We start from the raw sequence: 15,492 nt of genomic DNA, 5'->3' as shown, positions 1-15,492 counted from the left end.
ACAGCATGCAGAGGCTGCTTAAGACGACCATACGCGCCAGGAAACACGAGCCAGATAGCTCGTCATGTTCTCCAGACTACACCATTAGTTTGTCCCTGGAAACCCCCTTGTAACAATAATGTAATAACTTATAACAACAGTCCAAAGTCAATAGTAGATGCGCAATTTTACATCTACTATCAACATAATCTACGTCCAAACCAGGCCCACTCCCGCAGGAATAAATTTCACTCCAAAATATTTACTCGTGACAAACCATTAATTCGTAACCTGACCAGCTCAACCTTTTCTTCCAACCCTCATAGAACAGTGAAGCGCAGGGGGCCTCGCGACAGTCTGACCGTGTAACTTCGGCAACTTTAACGTCTGATGTTGGCTTCACGCCATAACGGCCATTTACGGGCAATTTCAATGGATAATGGCCGTTCAAATCTCTTACGACAGACATGTATATGTGCATACAATATTTTGTTTGTGCAAGTGTTTACGTATATCCTTTCAACAACTTGTTGCATTTCGTATGCAGTTTTAATATAAATAAATACGAGAAGAAAAATGGAGTATCTTCTCTGATTAAAATGAAAGAACGAGAAGTAAGCTTTTTTTTAAAATGGATATGTGTTTGATATGTGAACATATTGTAATACATATTTTTACAGAGTAAATAACATAAATAAATAAATTGATAGAATGATACGAGAAAGAGACAATTAAGAAAGAAAAAATGAACCTTATAATTAAGTAATTAATAACTTAAAGTTTTAACATAATTCAAAGCAAATATGAGTTTGAAAGTATACTTTATTCTACAATATTTTCAGTATTTTCTAAAGGAAAGATCGGTTAATTACTAAAAAAGGTAAAGTACTAAGTCATTTGCATTACAAGGTGGCTCTCTTGTTTCTTTTTTGTTGATTTTGCCCCAGCATCCCATCCCGCCTAAAAATTGAACCGAGAAACTCTTAACATAAATTTACGTCAGGGTTGCCGCTTCTGTTTAACTTTGCAACCTTCCGCAATAAATATTTAATGGGAAAGGACGTCAGATATTAATATAAACTCCATTTAATGCCCCGAGGTTAAATTATATTTAATGCAATCCGCGGAAATAACCTTTTAATGAAAAAGGCTGGAAAGGTTTAGCTTTTAAAACATTATCTCTTCAGAGTGGACTACCTGGGTAATGTTTATTAACTCTTTACTCCCGTCAGAAACGAGTTTAACATTTAAAAAACCACTACGGTAAAAACCAGACCCAATAAGCTTTCTTTTCCGGAATAATTGCCTAGACATATACAATAAACAGTAAAATTTACAAGCTATAAATTAGAATTGCATACTAAACCATTATTTCACCTTGTTTGTAGTTGAAAGAGTTCGAAAAAATTTAAAAACAAAACTCAATTAATTTCAAAAATGACAAATTTAAAATAAGTAACATATATATTCCTTTCCCTGTAGCAAAATGAAATTTTATTTCACCCCTAAATTTAAATGATCACTGAGAGACAACATACGTTCCACCCTCTTTTTAGTAAATATTTGCAATGGTTAAAACATTTTTTTTTGTTTAATGGATATGTTAAAAGAAAAATATAAGTTATAACTAAAACAAATTAAATTGACTAAAACAATTTTATTAAAAATGTTGCTATAAAACATTGAAGTAAATAATGAATACACTACGAAGTATTTCCACTTCTTATGTTCACCGCTTGCATTCAACGTGGCATAGATTTTATGAGGTTTTGAATTTGAATATAATGTTGTGGAATATTTTCATACCACTTCAACACCGCATTCTATTCCTGCAAATTCTCTGGCATCACTGAGTGACATTTTACCCACGTTGACAACTCGTTCCAAACAACAATAGTTTAAGTTGGGACTGCATCCTGGCCGCAGAAAACATCGTATTGAAGCCCTTTGCAAGTAGACACAAACCATCGTAGCTGTGTGGGGCCTTTCATTGCCATGAATAAAAATATAATCGTCATCAATTAGTGGTATGTAACTTCTTATGATAACACATCTTCGGAGTATCGCGCAGCTGTTAGAAACCTCAATGAAGATCAAGTTTGTGCGACCGATGACATCTGCGAAGTGGAAATATTGCGGGGATATATCGCTCTTCTGTTCTTCTCCAAACCCTCTCTCGTCCGTCGGAAGCCCTCAGTACAAACCTTGTCTTCTCCGAAAAGAAGATTTTGTCCAACAGATGTGATTTCTTGCAAAACTAATCGAGCTGTTCTGTGCTTTGTCGGAAGTTCTGGACCAGTGGCAGACCTTCTCGCAAGAAATCCAGCTTTGAAAGTCTTCGACTTACAGTGCGTAAGCTGATATTAACATTTCTAACTTGTTGAAGTATTTGCTTGATCTCAACAGCGATATAATTTCGATTACGTAGTAAATGCTATTCTAGCCGAATCTATATCATTTAAACCAACACTCAAACACATTTGAAACTTAAAAATGGTACAACTTAATAAAATTAAACAACCGGAATGCTAGAAAGAAATTTTACAGAAAAACCAGCAAATTGACTATTTAAAGATTTATTTACAAAATCCAGTTGACACAAATAGGAGATTTTCGTACGTTTTGTGCCGCTCGCTTTACGTCCGTCCAATTTATCCTTTATCACACACTCGGCAGGTTTAGAAATAGAAAAAATACTCTTTTTAAGGATCCGATCGAAACCGCTCATTAGTGAAATATATCAGCTCTTTGTAGCGATTATAAAATTCATCTTTCCCATAATTCCACGCGTAAACTTTTGCGGTTTTTTCGAATTGCGGTTCGTCAGAGCCAGGACCAATCGTAAAGGTTGTTGATCAGAATTAAAGGATTGTTATATGAACGAAATGACATTTCTATTATTGCAAATAAATTTCAGTAAAAACACTAAAAATTAAAGAAAGAAGGTTGAACAGTTCGTACTTCGTTCAAATAACAATTACCACAATTACCATTTTATATCTTTTTCTTGTGAACGAGGGACTAAATCAAAATATATACAGAAGTAAAAGTATATATATATATATATGTATATCAGTAAAGTATGTATATATAACGGAAATACTTTTATCAAACATAAAATTAAAAGAACAACGCAATTTGTTAACTAGCAGAGCTTATTTGTAAATATTGGGATTTATTGTAACTGGGTAATACCTGTAAATAAATAAATAAATAAGTGCTGGAGTAATGTTCAATGCTGGGAAGTGTGATGATGTGTTGAAACTTAAACGGGCGAGAACGCAGAAAGACGGACTCTGGACGGGCTGGAGAATTGAATTAGGAGAGCGGAGAGCTGCTGGAGCGGAGATTTGTTGGAGGTGTAAAGTGAGTGAAGTCTCTTGTCAAAATACTGAGTGGTGGTAAAAACAAAATTCAAAATTATATCTATTATATTTCATGGTCCGATTGACCAAACAACTTCTTTCAATTAATTAATTTTTATGTAAGGCATCGGTTGAAATGAAAAAGTTACTGTCACGAGCAGGATTCGAACCCAAGCTGAGCTATCGTGACTTGGTCAATCGGAACATGAAATATAATAGATTTTAATAAGTAAAACGAAGTATATCTTCACTAAGAGTTCGCCGTTAGCCATTTCATTTGTCGCCGAGGATCGGATCCTGATTACACGACATTTGAACAATGTCAAAAAGGACGGAAAATTCGAAGGGTAGGTTGAGATGGGGCGTTGGTGTCCGAGTGGATCGAAGTCACGATAACTCAAGTGGTTAGAGAATCACCGCAATTGAGCCGTAGGTCGTGGGTTCGAATCACGCTCGTGACACTAACGTTTCCATTTCAATCAATACCTTACATAAAGATTAATTAATTGAATTCAATTAGTGGAATCGCTAAAGAGTGAGTATCAAAGAGGAGGTCAAAGCTACCGGTTTTTTTTTTTTTCTGAGCTGGGCATCGTGGGTTAACACTTTTGATCAGCTCGCAAGCGGAGCACAATCACTAATCACATATGATAGAATGTCAATCTTATTTTGAAAATGTGCTCTTCAAGTGAGTCAATTTGCATATTTGTGGTCGCTTTATTTACAATTTCAAACATAACTCGATGAAAAAAATAAATAAATAAAACTGTAAGGCAAATTAAATGAACTGAACTGGAGTTATTTCTATGGTACTCTCTTAAGAAAAAAATGAAGTGTACTTTTATGATCAAAAAAACCTTCTCGAACTAAATGTCTTCGGATAAAAACATTTATATCAGTTTGACAGCACAATCAGTCAAGAACAAATTTTAAGTTTACCTCTTTTTCCTGAAAGGAGCGAAACCAAGGAATACGTTTGAATAAACCTTGAACGTTTAACACTTTCATAATTGAAAAGTCGGCCTGTCATTAACTGTAACGGCAGGAGTTGTAGGATTAGGCCAAATGACAGTTTGCGATTGTCGTTACCCCCGGGCGTGACGCTCGAAGAATTAATCGCCCTCGGAGTCGGTGAAAAGTTTATGGGAAAATTAATGTCTTCAAGAAGGACTTTCCTGGGCATTTCCTCCTCTAATTCAGCTTCAGAACCAGCCGTGTCTATTTAAAACTCGCAACTTTCCGGCTTTTGAGAGCCTAACTCTTTCCGCTCGAGGCACAAAGCAATAAATTAAGGAATTGAAGGCAGGATTCGTGAAGAAAAGTTCTTAAACTTACTTTGTCACCAATGTCAACGGCTATAACGTTTATCCTTTCAGCAACAAGTCCGATTGATTAAAGTCCAGTTGTGGTTAAATTCCGGTTCTTTATGGGATGTCAAACATTTCTAAGGGTTTTTATTACCATTTCGTGTGTAGGCTTTGAAAGGCAGATTTCTTACATCAATTCAGTATTCACCGCAGAAATTCCTGTAAATCCTTATACATTATTTCGCACATATGTATGCAGACGATACCGTCATCGTTTCAGCAATCGCAGAGGCATTCATATACCTGCAGGAATAAATCTCCTATTTTGTAGAATAATTCCAAAAATGGCGGATCAGACCAATCATAACCAAATCCCTGCAACTTCCACCCATCATTGTATCGTCTCTTATCCAATCAACTTCAATCTATTCTTATGCTTATAATACAAATTAAATACAAGTACAAAGTAAACAAAAAGCTTTTTGGTGCATAATTGAACATAAGAAAAACTAAAAATCTAGAGTGCACTAAAATCTATCAGAAAACGATGTTATTCTTCAAGAAGGTCTTTCAATTAAATTCCCTAATTTCGTGGTCCGCTTGACCAATGAATATGTTACAATTAATTATGGTTTTTAGTTGAGATAAAAAAGTCAATGGCACGAGCGGCATTCGAACCCACGATCTTCGGCTAGATACGCCGCTGCTCTACCACTTGAGCTATTGTGACCTCGATCCACTCGACACTAACGTCCCATCTCAATCCCACCTTTTGAATTTTCCCTCCTTTTTGCCATTTTTCAAATGTAGTGTACTCGGATTGGATTCTCGACGACAAATGAAATAGCCACGGAGAGTTTTAGTGAAGTATTCCTCATTTAAATTCATTAAATCCATTAATTTCGTGGTCCGCTTGACCAATTAATATATTACTATTTTTCATCTCAACTAAAAACCTTACATAGAAAGAATAATTAATTGGATTAATAACTCTAGTGATAGTTAGGGATGGTTAAGTATGGTCCATTGGCATTGTCCATCTAAAAATTCTGCATATTAACGAACTGTCGAAGCGCTGTTGATAGGGTAAGTAAGGTAACCCCAAGCTGTAAAATTAATAATTATATCATCGCAGAAGTTTACCGAAAGATTTTTGAGCTCAAAAAAGCTGAAAATCTTTGATAGTCTGCTGGGTTAAAGGTCATTCAGGTATTCATCATGACGAAACAGTGGATGCATTGGCGGAGGCACCTGTATCTGGTTATTCCGTCAGTTGAAAATTGCTAAAACAGACGGTAAATTTTTTTCAACCAATTGTGTTCGAATCTATGAGATAAAGAATACAACTGGCGAATACTATCGAGCTTTATTCCCAAAGCTTAAAGCAAAACCGTGGTTTTCGGAAGGAGGCAGGCAAAAGGAATTCTATTCAATTATTTTCAGAATGAAAACTAACCATGGCTCGTAGGAGATTATATGCATAGAATTGGAATAAGCACTTCCCCAAACTGCCCAAATGCGACAGTCCATCAAATCCTAGTCATCTAATACTAGAATACCCAGAGTATAATAACGAGAGGAAACAATATTGGATGAGTTTTATAGTGACCCCAGTGAATTTGGCTCAATAAATCTTGAAAAGCTGTTGGCAAGTAACAACATGACGGTTTTGGATCCGGAGGAAAAAACTGCTAAAATAATGATGATAATACTTTAAAAAAATCATATTGCAATATTTCCAAAAGAAACAGCAAAAAAATAATAGTCTAATGAGTAAATGTGTTAATATTATCAAAGATGAGAAGAAATATACAATAATGAATTGAAAGCTGTGTATACTTAAGTCAATGATGTGTATAAATTGTCTTGTAGAGGGGCGAGCCTGTTAAAACCTACGGAGTGTAAGTCAAAATTTACGAGTCATTGTCTGGCCATGGGGATTTATCGATGTGTTGTTTGCATGTAGCATTTCAAGGAAATGCGAACAGGCCAACGACAAGTCGGCCTTGATGAGGTGTAAAAATTGGGACTTTTCACTGGCGGTGAAGCTTTGATGTAAGTTGAAACGTCCATTGACCCACGGAAACGTGATATCAGCTCTTCCGGCAAACTTCATTGACCGAGTGGAACGAAAATACGAATTCAGCTCTGGTGAGTGTCAGATAAAATTTCGGGCCAAACACCAACAAGAAACAAATATGTTCTATTTTTTCAATATTTGTCAAACCACTTAAATCTCTTGTTTAAATTCAAATTAAATCTCTGCTGGCTACGTGTCTGATTAAATCTGTCAAAAATAGTGATTTCTTATGCAACGCCGTTGATATCATGAATTTTGTTAAATAGAGAGAAAGAAAATTAACAGCTTTTTAATCAATTTAACTTGAAAATTAAACATTAACAATACGTACATACAGAAAGAATGTTATTATGACATATTGGTCAGAGAAACTTCTATTTCCTCTATTTCATCTAAAACCCTAGTAACAAAAATATCTTCCTTTAAACATTACGATTTTCGACTTTTACTTAGCCCTTTACACAGGTCATACAAGCTTAAAAATCGAAAAATGAATATGGAAAGATCTCGAAATATCTTTATTTACTTATGTGTGGTGGTTAGTGACCGTTAACCGATAAATATTCCGAAATCGTGAGATGCGGTCCGGTGTGATGTTTCCTATTTGTTAACCGCATTTTCTTGAAATTTTAGAATGAAAACGAGTACGTTTTTATTCTTCGTCACTAAATTAGTAAATCACGGTTAAGCGGACCACGAAATTAGTTAATTTAATGATTTAAAATGAAGTACACTTCACTAAAGCTCTCCGTGGCCGTTTCATTTGCCGCCGAGAATCCAATCCGATTACACGACATTTGAAAAATGGCAAAAAGGAGGGAAAATTCAAAAGGTGGGATTGAGATGGGAAGTTAGTGTCCGAGTGGATCGAGGTCACGATAGCTCAAGTGGTAGAGCAGCGGCGTATCTAGCCGAAGAACGTGGGTTCGAATACCGCTCGTGCCATTGACTTTTTTATCTCAAACAAAAACCTTAATTAATCGTAATATATTAATTGGTCAAGCGGACCATGAAATTAGTGAATTTAATAATACCAATGTATTTCATACTCAGTTAAAGTGTTGGGCTATTCTTGTGGTGTCATATTGGTTTTGTGTGAAAGTGTTGTAAAACGTGAATTTTTATTCTGCTCTTTTTATACGTTTGTGACAGGGTGGGAGGTGCGGTAAATCTGAAAAATTGTCTGAAATCATAGGCGGTTTTATTGAACTAAAAGGAAGTGGAGAACAAGGATTTTCAAGCTTGGATTTGTGATTCAGTATTCAATATTGGAAAGGAGGTTAATTATTATGGACGATTACGAAGGAAAGGTAAATATAAAATTGTTTAATAGTTTGTTTGCTTTATGATTTTGGCGCAGCTACGGCTGAGTTTACATGTATCGTTCTGTAATTAATGCTGGGTCTGTCTCTGTTATGTAAACCATTTCTAGAAAGTTGCGTTTGTATTTTTTTTTCGCGTTTAGTATTTGTATTTTGTCGAAATCAAAGTTGTGGTGTTTTTCAATGTGGTGTGTGGTCAATGCTGTGGGATTGGTTTTTAGTGTTTTACATTCATAGATGTGTTGTTTTTTAAGTTTTTCTAGATATTTCGATGTAATTGCAATGTATGTTGCTAGGCACTTCACACAATTAATTTTATAAATTACATAATTATTATTTTATAACAATTAAATTACAATGGATTTGAAAGCTGTTGATGTTGGGCCTTTGAGCATTCCCACACTGTTACAATCATATAAAAACATCAGAATACAATTTCATATTTCACAAACTTTCACACACAGCCAATATAATAACTCAGGTGGTAGAGCAGCGGCGTATCTAGCCGAATATCGTGGGTTCGAATCCCGCTTGTGCCAATGACTTTTTTTATCTCAACTAAAAACCTTAATTAATTGTTATATTTATTCACTTATGTTGAATTGGAGGTTATATTTAGTGTCCCTGAGTGAATTTAACTTCCAGGTCAAGTAAATAATAATTTATTGAGTTCTTTCTGCAATAATATTATTTTTCAATTTGTAATACACTGACTGGACTGCCTCTGGAAAAATGAATACAAATTGAGGAACGAAGGCATATTTTCAAATGAGATCTCGCCACGTCCTCCATAACAAAAATAATATCTAACAAATAACTAAGGAAAATTGTGCGTTCAGTAAGCATAATTGAGCGTTCAAATTTATCCACTTAATTTATAAAAAATTCAAAACCGTTTTTACAGAATGATGATATTATTCTGCAGTTTTAATGTATATACTGTACAAATAAAACATTACATTGTTCATGGAAGTCATGTTGTATATAATTAATGTTATTTTATTGGATGAAAATATCAAACCGTTAGGGATATTATTTTAACGCTTAACTATAATAAATTGATAATATTTTGCGTAGACAATGTGCTGCTTCTAATTTCTTTAAAAATTATAGATTTACTGATTTACTGACGAAGAATAAAAACGTACTCATTTTCATTCTAAAATTTCAAGAAAATGCATACGGTTAACAAATAGGAAAAGTGAGAGGGGGAAGCTGTATATGGGAGAATGATCTGAGTAAAGGGTATTAGATAATGGTGAGATCGGAGAGGGAAAGCGAGAAACAGAACAGTGAGGAGGGAGAGAGAGAGAGAGAGAGAGAGAGAGAGAGAGAGAGAGAGAGAGATAGAGAGAGAGAGAAAGAGAGAGATGGAACATGCTGAACATTAATTTTTAAACATTTTATTCATGTGTACATCTTATTCACAAACTGTCAGTGGATTGAAACTTACCCAATGATAACGTCAGCCCGTTTAACAGCATTTAAACGTAAATAAGAACGACTTTCAGGTTCTCTGCCGTTGAACGGAAGGACTTCATTTGCGGAGGCGAAGTTTTAATTGAATCTCGAAACCCCGTGTCATTCGCACACCGATTTCGATTTGTCGAAATTAGGTTAGAACTCGTTACTATTTGCGTTTAGAAATAGACAGAATTGATAAGTAACGACTAAGTATTATATACTATTTACTTTCCATTTGTGATGTAACTACAATATTCCATTGGAATTATAAATTTTTATAAAGAATTATATATTTAATTTTGTATAAAGTCGTATAGGATATTTTGGATTTGTGTATAAAATCATTAATCAAGGCGATTTTTTTAATAAAAAATAATATCTGAACATTGTAAGTGGTAAATAGTTTCATAGCAATGGATTTTTTAAAAGCTTTTTGTAAAATTCAGTAAGTAAAACGGTTAAGAATCAAGTGGCTCGTAAACGTAATCTTCCATAAGTATTCTGAGTGTCACCGGTGGGGCGATAAAAGCGTTCAAGATTAATGACCCAGCCAGGATCTAACCTACCATTCCATTAGGATCCCATGGGAAGCGCAATATGCACAGGATGATAAACACGACGATAAAGACATTAGGGGCAGTTACGTATCGATGTATTTTTTCACAGACTTTTTTCGATTTTTAGTCGTTTGTTTTGAAAATTGTTATCGAAATAAAATCCTCATAGAATGTTATACTAATAATTATTTGGAGATCGTGAGAAGCGGTCATGTGTGATGTAGGTTTAGAAAATCATTTTCTTTATCGTGGCAACATTTCGATCTTTATTGAGATCATCTTCAGGGCCTGGGATTTGCAAACATTGTTTACATATTACAATTACATTTTGAATGTGGAAAAGTGAATTTATACAATGCAAAATATATTTTATATATTCAATCAAAGTATTTCTACTCACTCAAAATATTTGTCTTCTGTGTCATTCTTGCGTGTCGTATCGAGAGTGCCAGTGAGATTTTGTGTTTTTATACGTCGGATTTTGAAGGGGTGGGGAAGGATGTTGGTATAGAAAAGACATTTTTGTATAAGGCGTCCACCGTTTTGAACACCAACACAATTTCGACTTCAAAAATCCAAAATTATTACATACAGAGCAAAACAAATATAAACGTAATTTCTTAGAAATGGTTTATATCAACCGAGATAAACACAACATCAATTACAGAACAGATACATGTAAACTCAGTCGCAGCTACGCCAATATCATTAATCACATACAATACAGATAACATGCCTATATCATCACATTACATTCCACACATCAAATATTTTTCACATAGTCTAATTTCCCAACAATTTAGCTTTCCTTTTCCTATTTTATCCCTTTCTATATAATCCTGAAAGGATAATCTGGCCGAACCATTACCAACACATTTTTTCCATTCGTCAGCTCCTTTCACCTCAAAGAAGCCGACGCCTTATAAAGAAAATGTTTTTCTGAAACCTATCACACCAGACCGCATCTCACGGTTTCTAAATAAATATAAATCAGTGGCAAAAGCCCGCGCAGGTACCTCTTATGCAGTGAAAGGTTGCTCGATGTGTCCCACATACTGGAAACATGTCATGCCATGGCTCCTTACATGTAGCTTGTAGGCATGCCATCCAATCTGAAAATGGTTCTCGAGAACTGCAGCAGGTTTCTGGGTCCGCTGTTCCGCTTTTTAGGGGAAATTGATATTTTTATTGTATATAATATGTCTTATGTGTTGTGTGTCTATATGTTTTGTCTGAGTGCATGTATTTATGAGCGTGAATGGCGAGGGGTGAGGGTGAAATATAACGTCATCATCGCCCATCGAACGTTGAGAGCGTATGAGTGTGTGTTCGGGGTCGATGTCGGAATATTTATAAAAGTGCTTCATCGACCCCAATCTAGATTAGTTTGAGTAGAGGTCGGTGTAGGAATATCAAGTATACCACCGTCCAAACGGAATGAGCGCACTGTATGGATGTATTTATATGTATGAATGTATTTATTTGCATGAATGTAGTGTTTGAAAGGGTGAATAGAATATAGACTTAGTTGGGGACTGAAATTACCTAGATGTTGGAAGCCCCAGTCCAAAAATAAAAAAATAATAAAATAAAATAAAAATAAATCAGTAACCAAAAAAATGGAAAATCAGAGTTAATCCGCTCAAATCTGTTTAATTTAAGTATACTTTTTGCATCTAAGAAAAGGTGAAGAATTTTATTTCACGGCGAAGAATCAAAACAGTATTGTTGTATATGCAGAATCTGCGCTTTCAATGGAAAAATGTGACAATTCGATTCACTACCCTAATCCTAACTAAGTTTTTCCCTCGACGTGTCATAGAGACGGTCGGGTTGTCCTGTGACATCTGAATAGGGAGTTAATAGAGTCTCGCCCTCAACTTGGTATAACTAAGTTGAAGTTTCTACGTAGGCATTCAATCGAACGAAGTTGTCAGAATTTGAAATCAAGACAGAAAAATAAGGAGCAATATGGCAAAAATAATGTTTGCCAATCTGGCAAAGATGTAAATGACAAAACAATTGCCTACATTTAAAAAAAAAACAGTCATAGGAGTGGATACAAATTTAATCCCGTACAAAAGCTGATTGTTTTATTTATTGAAATAGCTTGAGAATAGTCAAATCATTTTACTCGTCGAATTTTCATAAGGAAAAAATAAATTTAAACATAGTTAAATTTGTACGGTGTCTATTTTGATTTTGTGGAACTCCATAATAAGATTTCCTACCCATTATCTTATAGACCGATAAAAAATTGTAATCAAAAAATTTTAAAAAATCGGTTGATTTATTTGGTATCAAAATATTTTTTTTTGCAAATCTTCCCTTGCCCAAATGGCTCTAAAATGCGCTCTTTATTATCTAAAATAGTTAATAGGTTTATTCAATAGAAAATGTTCTTTATTTTGGGAAATTTTGAACGAAAGGAACAATCCATATTTTAAAGTGTTCCATTTTTTTTGATGACTTCCCTTCTCACAAAGTACCCAAATCGATGAATATAGAACACTCGTTGTGAGGCAGTGATCTTGATTGATACAGCCAATAAATTTTTGCTTACTGTGTTCCTTTCACCCCACATAACACATAAATCCTGTCGAGAGCAAAATGCGCAATTTTGTTTCTTACTGGATGGAAATACATTCGCACGAACGTGTGTTGAAAGCTGTTTTTATTTTTTGCAACATTTCTGACCAAATATTTATACAGTAGATAAATATTTAAAAGGTTGCTGATCAACTATCAATTGAACACATTTTGGGCCGAGGTCAACAGATTTCGCTCTATCTTCAGAAATAAAGAACTTTTTAACATTCACTTATTTGTTATCACATTATAACCGTTTAAAATGAATATTTTACGGGAAAAAGTCTTAGAAATTAATCCACCTTTTGAATTTTCTGTTACATAATTTATCTCAAATATAACATTTCATTGTTTTTGTATTGATACAATTTTTTTATCCGATCAAGATATTAACTTTAAAATCAGTAACTGTTATTCGATTCAAAAGTAGCACAAAAAATTCAATATTGCGCGTAATAAATTAATATATGCCTTCTTTCATAATTTTTGAATAGTTTTTTTATTAGATTATACAGGATTCAAAATCCATATAAACTTGTTTTGTCAAATCTGGCAAGTGATTTGGCATAAAGCATCATTTTATACTATCTCGGTTGAAAAGGAAACATGCTCAGGAGTGAAAACATCAAAACAATTGAAGCACTTATCGGTTCAGGGGAGCAGACCATTAATTAGACCTATTCTCTCTTAAAAAACAGTTCAACAACTGGATATCACTTTTTAAAAACAAACGTCTTTTTTTGAAAAAAATTCGTTGTTGGCCAGGTTGTTACTTAATTGACTTACACAGTATAGTTGTATTATTCATCAATATTATACAAAAATCAAATTATTAACTGTTTTTTAAACAATTTAAACAACATCTATGGTTATAAACGCGGTGAGGAGAAACTCGTATTAACTAATAAATTATTTTCTTACCCACATGTTTTATTTAGGCAATAGGGCGTGCAGCACTGGTGGTATAAACTGCTCAAAAAAGAAATTGTGATATTGCCAATTTTCTAATATTTACTTTCCGTAGTATTCATTTTTTATTACCACATTCATTAAAAGTTATTAAAAATTATTGTTTTTAACTGAAGAAAATTTTAGTGAAGAGAATTTGAAAATAACAAACTAAAAGGTTTTAATTCTATAATTTTGTTTATTGGACAGAATAATTTTGTAAACAATTAATACCGTGTATAGTGTTGTCTGTTAGCTAAAAGCTTTGTGCACCTGTTAAGCATACTTTTAGTAAGGTTGTCACCAATTTGACTCCATAGATGTTGCAACGCTGCTTTTATCTGTTGCTGGTCAACTGACTGCGTATGGTGATCGAAAAGCCATCTCTGCAACATGTCCTCAATGAAATTGAGGTCTGGAGACAAAAGGGGAAAATACAGATGGGAAATTCACTCGTTTTTCAAACATTGATGAACAGCTCTGCCTCTTTGAGGTCTGGCATTGTAATCCAGAAATAGAAAATCATTGCCAATGAGATCCCTGTTTTGAGGGGTGTATTCCTCGACATAACGAACTGCGGTGAGATTGCCTTCTGCAATATGGAGTCCATTTCGTCCTCCAGTGTAAACCCCAGCTTAGACGAATACACCCAAAGCAAAGCTGGACTGAATGGAGCACGAACTGGGCATTGTACGCATCAACCGTTCTCGGTAGACTAATCAGCGCCTGCTCTCACTATTCCGACAGAAATGGACTCATCAGTAAACATAACATCATTCCAATTGTTGTGCTCTTCTAGGCGCTTACGGCACCATATTCTCGTGATTTGCTGGTGGGCGAGATTTCGCTGCATTACGATTCGTTTGTGTCGATAAAGGCCTTGCCAAAACATCTTCATTTAGGACCTGGTGAGCACTATGTAAAGGGTTCCTTCTTGCAGCAATGACAATATATTTGTCCTCCCTTAGCTTCGTAATGGGCTGAGATCCACTACCAGGCATCCTAATGGCACTTCCAGTCTCTCGGAATCGGCTCAAATTCGGGAGATAACGCTCTGAGAATCGCCATCTGCCTCTGCAATGTCCACTTGCCGGTGACCTCGATGACTCAGTCTCATTGCGCATTTCTGGTTCAAGATGATGTCTTTCCATGGTTAAATATAATACAACTGGATTAAAATGGAGAAAAGACGAGAAAAGGTGTTTGTTTACAAAATGAGCAATCTTCATATTTATATTCTTAAGTAAATCCGTAATTGAAAATGAGGTTTTACAACCTTCTAATAACATTTGTTTGTTTTAGGTTTGCATTTTCTATTTTATTTTATCCACTTAACAAGAATACTTACTTTAATCCACTTAACACTTAAAATTAAAGCAGTAAGAATAGATTACAAATATCCCTATACATTTTTGCGCAGCTTATTATAACCAGGTTGAATCCATTTAGTGTAGTGTAATGGAGATCTGCAACACCCGCTGGTTGGTGAAAATCATGTAAGCACTTGTAATTTTCCGTAACTTCTTGAATCATGATGCCAAAAGGTGGTATGTGTCCTGGCAATAACGCAAGTTATATTATAATATATTAACTGTTGTGCAATAGCCATTGCCACAGCTGTTTCCAGTATTAAACAATAATTTGATATATTATTCGCAAGCTCTGTACTTTGAGAATTTGATAAATCATAAGGATAATAACTAGGTCGGACGCCAAGTAAGATGAAGAAAGTCATTTCATATAATTGTAGTTTATATAGATTAGTTTATCCTGGCTGAAATCATACTGAATCATTCTTACCAAAATATAATGCAATATAATACCAACTGAGCGCCAAAATGATGACACCACAGTTTAAATGATTTAACGTATAGAATTGTA

At 34.6% G+C, this 15,492-nt stretch overlaps 1 protein-coding gene across 1 annotated transcript in view; it reads right to left on the bottom strand.

The window, feature by feature from the left end:
• Positions 1–15,492, bottom strand: part of LOC106668446 (5-hydroxytryptamine receptor-like) — a 335,670-nt gene that overhangs the window by 178,962 nt on the left and 141,216 nt on the right. The gene's annotated exons all lie outside the window — the stretch shown is intronic.

The sequence above is a fragment of the Cimex lectularius genome, unplaced genomic scaffold, assembly GCF_000648675.2.
Source record: "Cimex lectularius strain Harlan isolate CLEC.00 unplaced genomic scaffold, Clec_2.1 scaffold273, whole genome shotgun sequence".
Lineage (NCBI taxonomy): Eukaryota > Metazoa > Arthropoda > Insecta > Hemiptera > Cimicidae > Cimex > Cimex lectularius.
This window is presented reverse-complemented; position numbering and strand designations above follow the sequence as displayed.